The 8,033-nt window shown below is 42.0% G+C and overlaps 1 non-coding gene across 1 annotated transcript; it reads right to left on the reverse strand.

The window, feature by feature from the left end:
- Positions 1-7,695: 7,695 nt before the first annotated feature.
- TRNAR-CCU (transfer RNA arginine (anticodon CCU)) lies at positions 7,696-7,768 on the reverse strand. The gene has a single exon. It is a non-coding gene; the product is annotated as a tRNA-Arg (tRNA).
- Positions 7,769-8,033: the final 265 nt, after the last annotated feature.

Genomic DNA, 8,033 nt, shown 5'->3' on the forward strand with positions numbered 1-8,033 from the left:
GGACGGGTTCCCCAGAGTTATACAGCGCCGGGACGCCCCGTTGCTGGGGCAGCTGTGCGCTTTACAAGTATACTACATTTACATTTACATTTAGACACATTTTGTGATTCCCAATTGAGTAGCAATTGAGCTACCTCATCAATTTGCTAGTCTGTAGTAGGCTACCGGCTCGCAAAATATGGTCAGTACACACTAAGACGTTTTAGCGGTCGCAAACGGCCTGATTCTCATTTTGCGACCTTTAAAAATGGTCGTACATGTGGACCTCCATTCTGTGGCATTGTATTCATGCATTCATAAACAAAAGGAACTCCTTGAAAGAGATTATGAGGTCTGGGAGAAGGGGGAATAACAACAATATCAATTAGGAAACACTCCCACTCGACCTATATTAATTTGGCAGTGGCTACTGTTAGATCGCTGGGCTACCCTTTGCTATAGGATTCAACAGATACAACAATGTTAAATTCATTTACATCCTTGTTTATTATTATCTTTTTTAGAAAAGAGTAAACAAAAAGTATTAAAAAAAATTCTTTTTTACTCACATAAAATTCAAATTGTATTTAATTCAACATCTTATAATTCCTTCATTTGTGCACAAGAAAAGCATAATTATGCATCTCTCCATATTGAGATCAACCTCACATCACATCACACCTCACATCCCACCACAGCCTTCCATGCTGTACTCACCCATTCACACATTACATACATCCCAGTCCCAGCTTGGATTGACGTACATTCCAGTGGATAAAAATCACTTTAAGCCTCCTTCTTCAGGACCTCTCCTTTTCAATATTTTTACAGCGGAGGGTAATGGGGAGTCAAAAAATCAACATGTCTTCATGCTCCCAGATTAGAACTGATGTATTGGTAGTTGTATAGGACTGGGGAACCTTGCCAACAATGTGTATGTGGTTCCAATGGTAGCTCCCAGACTTGATTCGACTGCAACCACAATCACTGGCTTAGGGAGCCAAGGCCTTATCCATTAGGCCACTGGGGTTACAATGTCCATGCTGTAGCCCGGAGACATCAACCACTCTGCAGCCTGTAGTCGCGAATCCAGTTATGATCTTTGGAATAAGTTTAACAATACAATCAGTTACAGCAATCTCTGTATAAAGCCCCATGTCCCCAATGTCCTTATAACCGTCGAATGGTGAAGTGTCCAGTTACTTGTAGTAACCATATGATGCAGCTGCTAAACACTTAGGGGCAGATTTACAAACCCCTTGCGGCTCATTTGTGCCGCTGTAGCGTCACTTCTGTGATGCAGTGGCTGCGTAAACTATGCACCACATTGGGCCCTATTTACAACGTGAGGCATCTAGGGAGATGCATCACGTCGTAAAGCCCTGCGCCACATGAAACCAGCGCCAGGTTTCATGTGGGTGTTCCGGCGCAGGAGGGGGCGTTCCGTCTCAGGAATGGCTCAGAAAAGTGCCTGAGTGAAATCAACAAGATTTCACTCAGTCACTTTTCTGACGCTGCTGCGTCAAAACCCTGTGCCTGCTTGAAGCAGGCGTGAGGTGTGACGCAGCATGTTGGAGACAGGCTGGGTTGAAACAGTGCTGGAGTTGCGTTGAGCCCGCGACGCAACTCCAGCACTGCGCCGACCTTACGCCGGCAGATGCGACACTCATCTGTTTATCCTTGCGCCATGTTGTGCCGCATTGTAAATGCGGCGCATCTGTGGTGGGCAAAGGTAAACTTGCGTCACGCATGTTTCCTGTCACATCCCTGCTGATTTGCAGGGATGCGCCAGGAAACGTAAATCTGCCTCTTAGTAACTAGAGTTGTGTTGTGACTTCATAATGCCTCCTGCTGGAGCCAGCAGCAAAGATAAAGGCAGGTCAAGGAGCAGAACTGCAGCTGCAGTTCAAACAACTTAACTGAGAACTGGCTTGTTCTTCTCCTGATATGTTTTTTTTAAATGATCAGTGCTTAGCAGAAAGGCGATTCTTTTGGTTACAGGTTTCGTTTTTGTGTGCTGTAGACCATTACTGGAAAGATAGACTCTATCTGCCTGTCTATATAGCATTTGTTTTAGTAAAACAGATCACTTTTGTGCAAAAAAAGTATTACATGGTTTGTGGGCAGAGCCTGACTGGCCATACTGGGCATCGGGCATTTCCCCGGTGGGCTGCCATTGTGGGGCCTGGTTTTGGACCCCAGGGGCTGTTTTTGTTACCAGACCAGTTTGACAGCATAGCTGCAACATCGGCCCCCTGTAACAAAAGCAGCCGCAGGGTTTTCCACTCGTGCACCCCCCATCCCCTTCCTGTGGGAATACTTCATTCTGCACTACAGATTCTAGGGGTTATGTACAAGCCCCTTGCACCATTTGTGCTTCACTTTTTCTCATTTTAAAAGTGACGCACACGTGGCTTGTAAATAAGCCCCTCTGTTTTTATTCTTCATGTCTGCAACCATAGTCTTTCACATGAAACAGCAAGACACTAAAGTTCTAAACGCTTTGTGTGAAGGGGGAAGGCATACAAATGGTTAATAAGAAATCAAATACCATCTGTTGTATTGTATTGTATTGTATTGTAATTGCATTTATATAGCGCTTACTACCCCTGACGAGGCGTCGAAGCGCTTTTTCGGCGGGTAGCACGCTACTCCGGGACCCACAGAGGATTAGTGTTGAATTAGTATAGTGAAACATGCAAGTACATTTTAAGTGGTGGATAAGTTAATCAGTTATTTGGATTTGGAATGATAGCAGAAGGATAGAGTAGGACAAAGGTTCGTATTTATCTATCGCTCGCTTGTTGACGCATGCTATTCAGGGAGCCTATAGAGGATTAGTGGTGAATTAATATGGTGAAATATGAGGTAATTTCAGTGGTGGATATTAGTCTGTTACTTGGAGTGAGAAGGATAGCGGATGGATAAAAGGGGAAGAAAGATTTGCATTCATATAGCACTTGTTACCCCTGATGGGCGTTGAAGCGCTTTTCTGGCGAGTAGCACGCCACTCCGGAACCCATAAAGGATTAGTGTTGAAAATTAGTATAGTATAAATATGAAGTAATTTGAGTAGTAGATATGTTATTCAGTTATTTAGGCAGTATATTAGTATAGTTGAATATGGAATTTGAGAAGTGAAACATGTTAGTCTGTTAATTTTTATTGAAAAAAGGATAGTGGAGGGATAAAAGAGTAAAAGATTTTTTTTTATATATATATTAGTAGTAGGAAGAGGCTTTTGGATGAGTAAAAAGGAGTTTTGGAGGGAAGGAGTCAGAGGGGAGAGTTTAGAAATGTTTGTTTTAGGGGATCGGTGTAGTAAAAAGGTGTCAGATGATGCATGGAGGGGTAGAGCAGGAGAGAGTCTAGAAAAGGTTATTTTGGCGATCATAGTAGTGGTATGGGGTTTGGGATAAATGAGAGAGTGGATGTAGAGGATATATTGATAGATCTATAGGATGCGAGATAGGGTAGTGCATTAGAAGGAGTAGTAGAAAGAAGTTTGAGAGGAGTCTGAAGGTTGGGCTAGAAGATATATTGAGTGAAGTATAGGCTGAGAAATAGGCTAGTGCATTGGAAATGCTAAATTAGAAGAGATAAGTATATAGATCCATAAGTACATTAAAAATATATAGATACATAAAAAAGTAAGTATATTTAGATTAAATATATTGATAGAGGCACAGGATGAGAGATAGGGTAGTGCATTGGATATGCTTTTTTTCAGGAGAAGAGTAACAGACACACAGATCCAAGTACATGGATGGTACATAGATGTACAATGGAAGTATGTACATGTAGACAAAAATGATTTTTATTTATTGATGATTATTATTATTATTTTTTTTCTTCTCTTAACAACATAATTGTTTTACATGTTTTATAAAGTAATACACAAAGATAGATACATATCTATAGTGAAAACAAATGCTTATATACAGAGGGATATGCTGTAAATTTCTATTTCCGTATGGTACCTATGTGGGGAAGAGCCAGATCTTGAGTAGTTTTCTGAAGATAAGGTGGTTGTCGGTGGATCTTATGTTGGGGGGTAAAGAGTTCCATAGTTTGGCTGCTTGTACAGAGAAGGATGTGCCACCCATTGTTTTTTTCTTGTATGGTGGGATTTTGAGGCGAGATGCTCCTTTAGAGCGTAGGTTCCTTTGTTGAATGTGTTTGGTGATTTTATTCCTGATGAAGAGTGGTCCTACTCCATGTATTGCTTTGTGGGTAATACAAAGCAGCTTGAACGTGGATCTTCTGGCAACCGGTAACCAATGCAGGGCTTTCAAGGCAGGGGAGATGTGGTCTCGTGGTTTGATATGCAGGAGTAGGCTGGCAGCCGAGTTCTGAATCCGTTGTAGTCTTTTCATGGTCGTTAAAGGTGATCCGTGGTAGAGGCTATTGGCGTAATCGAGTTTGGATAGAACAAGGGAGATGGTAGCTTGAACCTTGTGTGGAAATCCCAAATGAGGGAAAATTCGTCGCAGCGTTTTTATTTTAGCAAAGCTTGATCTTGCTAGTTTATTTACTTGGACATTCATCGACAGCTTGGAGTCCATGGTTATTCCGAGGTTTCTTACTTCCTTCGATACTTTAGGCAGTGATCCCAGTTCATCAGGCCATGCGGCAAGCGGGTTGTAATTTTTCCAATCGCCACACGTGAGTATTTCAGTTTTTGAAGCATTCAATTTGAGATGGCTCCAAGTCATCCACTGATCCACGGCTCTGAGACAGCTGAAAATTGGTGATTTTCCAATGTCTTTGGGGCATTCCAGTTGAAGGAGTATTTGCGTGTCATCTGCATAGTTGTAGCACGTGAGGTGAAATTTATTGATCAGTACTGGTAAATACTTAATGTAGATGTTGAAAAGCATGGGCGAGATGATAGAACCTTGAGGGACCCCTGCTTTTGTGGAGTACGGTTTGGACGAGAAAGGTGGGGTGTGGATGACATTAGTTCTGTTTCGAAGGTAGGACGCGATCCAGTCTAGAGCAGTTCCCTCTATGCCGGCTTCATAAAGTCTTTGTTTCAGAGTGTCATGGTCAACCGTGTCAAAGGCTGCTGAGAGGTCCAAGAGGAGTAGCGCAGCAACCCCGTTGCGGTCAACTGTATTCTTTAGGTCATCCCAGATGGCAAGGAGGGAAGATTCAGTGCCTCTTCCCGGACGGAATCCTGTTTGGAAATCTGAAAGTATGTCATTCTCTTCAATGAATTGGGACATCTGGGCGAACGCTGCTCTTTCTATCAGTTTGCCCAGGAAAGGTCCATTTATAATGGGTCTGTAGTTTTCGGGGTTCAGCGGGTCCAAGTTTGTTTTCTTCAGTAAAGGGCGTATGTATGACTTTTTGAGTTCTTCTGGAAATATTCCAGTAGTTAAGGAATCGTTGATGATTCTTCTTACTGGAATGACAGCAGAGGTTGATAAAAGAATTGTCTTGAAAGTTTATGGCGGACAGGGTCAGAAGGGCTGCCGGCAGGCCTGCTTGCTTTGACCAGGTCCATAAATTCATCGTGTGAGATGTGTTGGAAGGAACGGAGAGGCTTGATTAGAGCATTCTTGGATAGTTGTTTTGAACAAGGGTTAGTGCTGGTGCTTTGTTTCTGTTGTAAGTACGAGTCCAACGTGTCTGCTTTGTCCTTGTAATGATTTGCCAGTTTGTCTGTGAAATCTTGAGTAACAGGATGAGTTCCTTCTAGGCAATTTGGTTTTCGAAATTCATTGAGTATTTTATAGAATTCTTTATTTGCACATTTAGCGTTTTGAATTCTGTCTGAATAGTACCTTTTCTTAGCTTTTTTGATAGCCGACTTGTATAATCTGTTAATTTTCTGTAGGTGAAGTTTGTCTTGTTTGGCGTTTGTTTTGAGCCAGGTACGTTGCAGCTTTCTAATTTGTTGTTTTATGTCTTTTATTTCTATGTTTCTCCAAGATGCTTTTTTTCTTTTGTTCTGTTGTGTGGTTTTGAGTGGTATCAGGATGTCAAAAGCTTCCTGTAGCCACTCGTATAGATTCTGAACAGAATTTATGGTTTCCAGATTTATACTGGATGTTAGTTGTGTTTCCAAGTGTTCCAAATTGAGTTTGTTCCACGGCCGATAGGTGGATGGATGTAAGGTAGTTTTAGGTGAGTTGCTTAGTGTTGTTTTATGTTGGAAAGCAAGCAAGTGGTGGTCTGACCATGTGACTGGAGTTATAGTTTGAAAGGTAACTAGTTCAGTATTAGCAAAAATGACATCTAGGATATGTCCAGCGATGTGTGTCGGATTGGGGACAATCTGATGCAGGTTCAATGCGTCTAGGCCAGTGATTATTGTTTTCGGATGGGTCATATTGGTTTTATCAAACCAAATGTTAAGGTCACCCAGAATGCACAGGTTGGAGTGTATTGTTATCAGATTTGAAACTGTGTCTAGAAGTGCGTCTGGGAATGTTGCCTTGCTAGGTGGAGGTCTGTAAAGGAGCAGGAAGTTACAGGTGGAAGACGGTGTAGGATTGCATCTTGTTAGAAGAGCCTCACAATTCTTTATGGAGATGTTGTCAATTTTAGTGATATTTATTGTTTGCCTGAATACAACAGCTAGACCACCTCCTTTTTTGGCTATACGATTTTGGGTGATTATTTGATAGCCTAGAGGAATGGCTTCATGCAGGACTGGAGCCATATCCTCTCCCAACCATGATTCGGTTATGAATAGTATGTCTGGTTTTGCATCGGTGAGAAGGTCGTAGATGTGATGCTTGTTTTTAGAGAGGGATCGAGCATTTATTAGTAGACAGTGTAGATAGTGGCCTTTTGTGATAGTGGGACTTTGTTTTGTAGGAGAGTGATCAGTATTGTGTGGGTGTGTAGCAGGTGTGTTTTTAGTGTACATTAAAAGGGCACTGCAAGTCAGCTCCGAGTTCCATGGCCTTCTAAAGGGGCTGTTATTCAGTGATACTCAAGTACGGCTTAGGGGCCGCATGTGGCCCTCCTGGCCTTTAGACGCCCCCTGCTCAACAGCAGCACTGGGGTACTGTTAACTCGAATCAGACCTAACCTTATGAAGTTGTGAAATAAATGGTCAAGCGTTTGTTTCCAGGTTAATTGAAGCTATAGAAAGAAAGTGACAACATTTCCTGCACCACTTAACTTTAGGAACATTTTTATTTTTAAAGACCTCAAAACTATGAAAATATGATAAAGGTGTTTAAAAATTCTAAAAGTGTATTTTATTACCATGCAGAACCGTTTCATCTTCCTTCTGCGTATTACTTCAGTGCATTGAGAAGTGATTTGTCTTTTAAGTAATATGTTTCTAACATGAATCTAAGAAACATCCACACTGACAACAATCGCAATAGTAAACTAAGAGGCAAGTCATTAGTTATATGCACTTTTTAAGGGGCCTGGGTTATTAGGCATGGACAACACTATAGTTTATAATATCATACACAGGAGTTGATTTTTCGTACAGCGCACATCTTGAGCTCGTGTATTTCATGGTAATTTTATATGTGATCATCACGAAAAATGAGGGAAAGTGAAATAAAACAATTGCTGAAAATCACACAATTTGGTCAAGTGGAGTAGCCGGGATTGATCGTGCATTACCTGGTTCATATTGTGCAATTCGGCCGCTCGATGTACATGTTTGATTTCCCCTACACCCACGACTGTCCTAATGTTGAGGGTGAAGATCCAGACAAATCACAAAAACACATCCGGCTCCACCCCAGATGGGACTCGAACCCACAATCCCTGGCTTAGGAGGCCAGTGCCTTATCCATTAGGCCACTGGGGCTGCTTACTCCCGTCGGAAACCATTCATCTGAAATACCTTGCTCCATGAACGACGTGCGACAATGGACTCGACGCTCCTATTAAGGTATAAAATAAATATATACAATCTTCAAAAACACCCACGCTGTGCTCATTTAAGTTTGAAATGGCGGCGTTTACGTGAACCGGTTAATACATCATGTTTCAGCCCGAATGTGCTTAGAGTGAAGACCCCGGCCAAATTGTATACACAATGGCAAAAGCATATTTCTTTCACCCCCAGATAA

The sequence above is a fragment of the Lissotriton helveticus genome, chromosome 1_2 (assembly GCF_964261635.1).
Source record: "Lissotriton helveticus chromosome 1_2, aLisHel1.1, whole genome shotgun sequence".
NCBI classification, from domain to species: domain Eukaryota; kingdom Metazoa; phylum Chordata; class Amphibia; order Caudata; family Salamandridae; genus Lissotriton; species Lissotriton helveticus.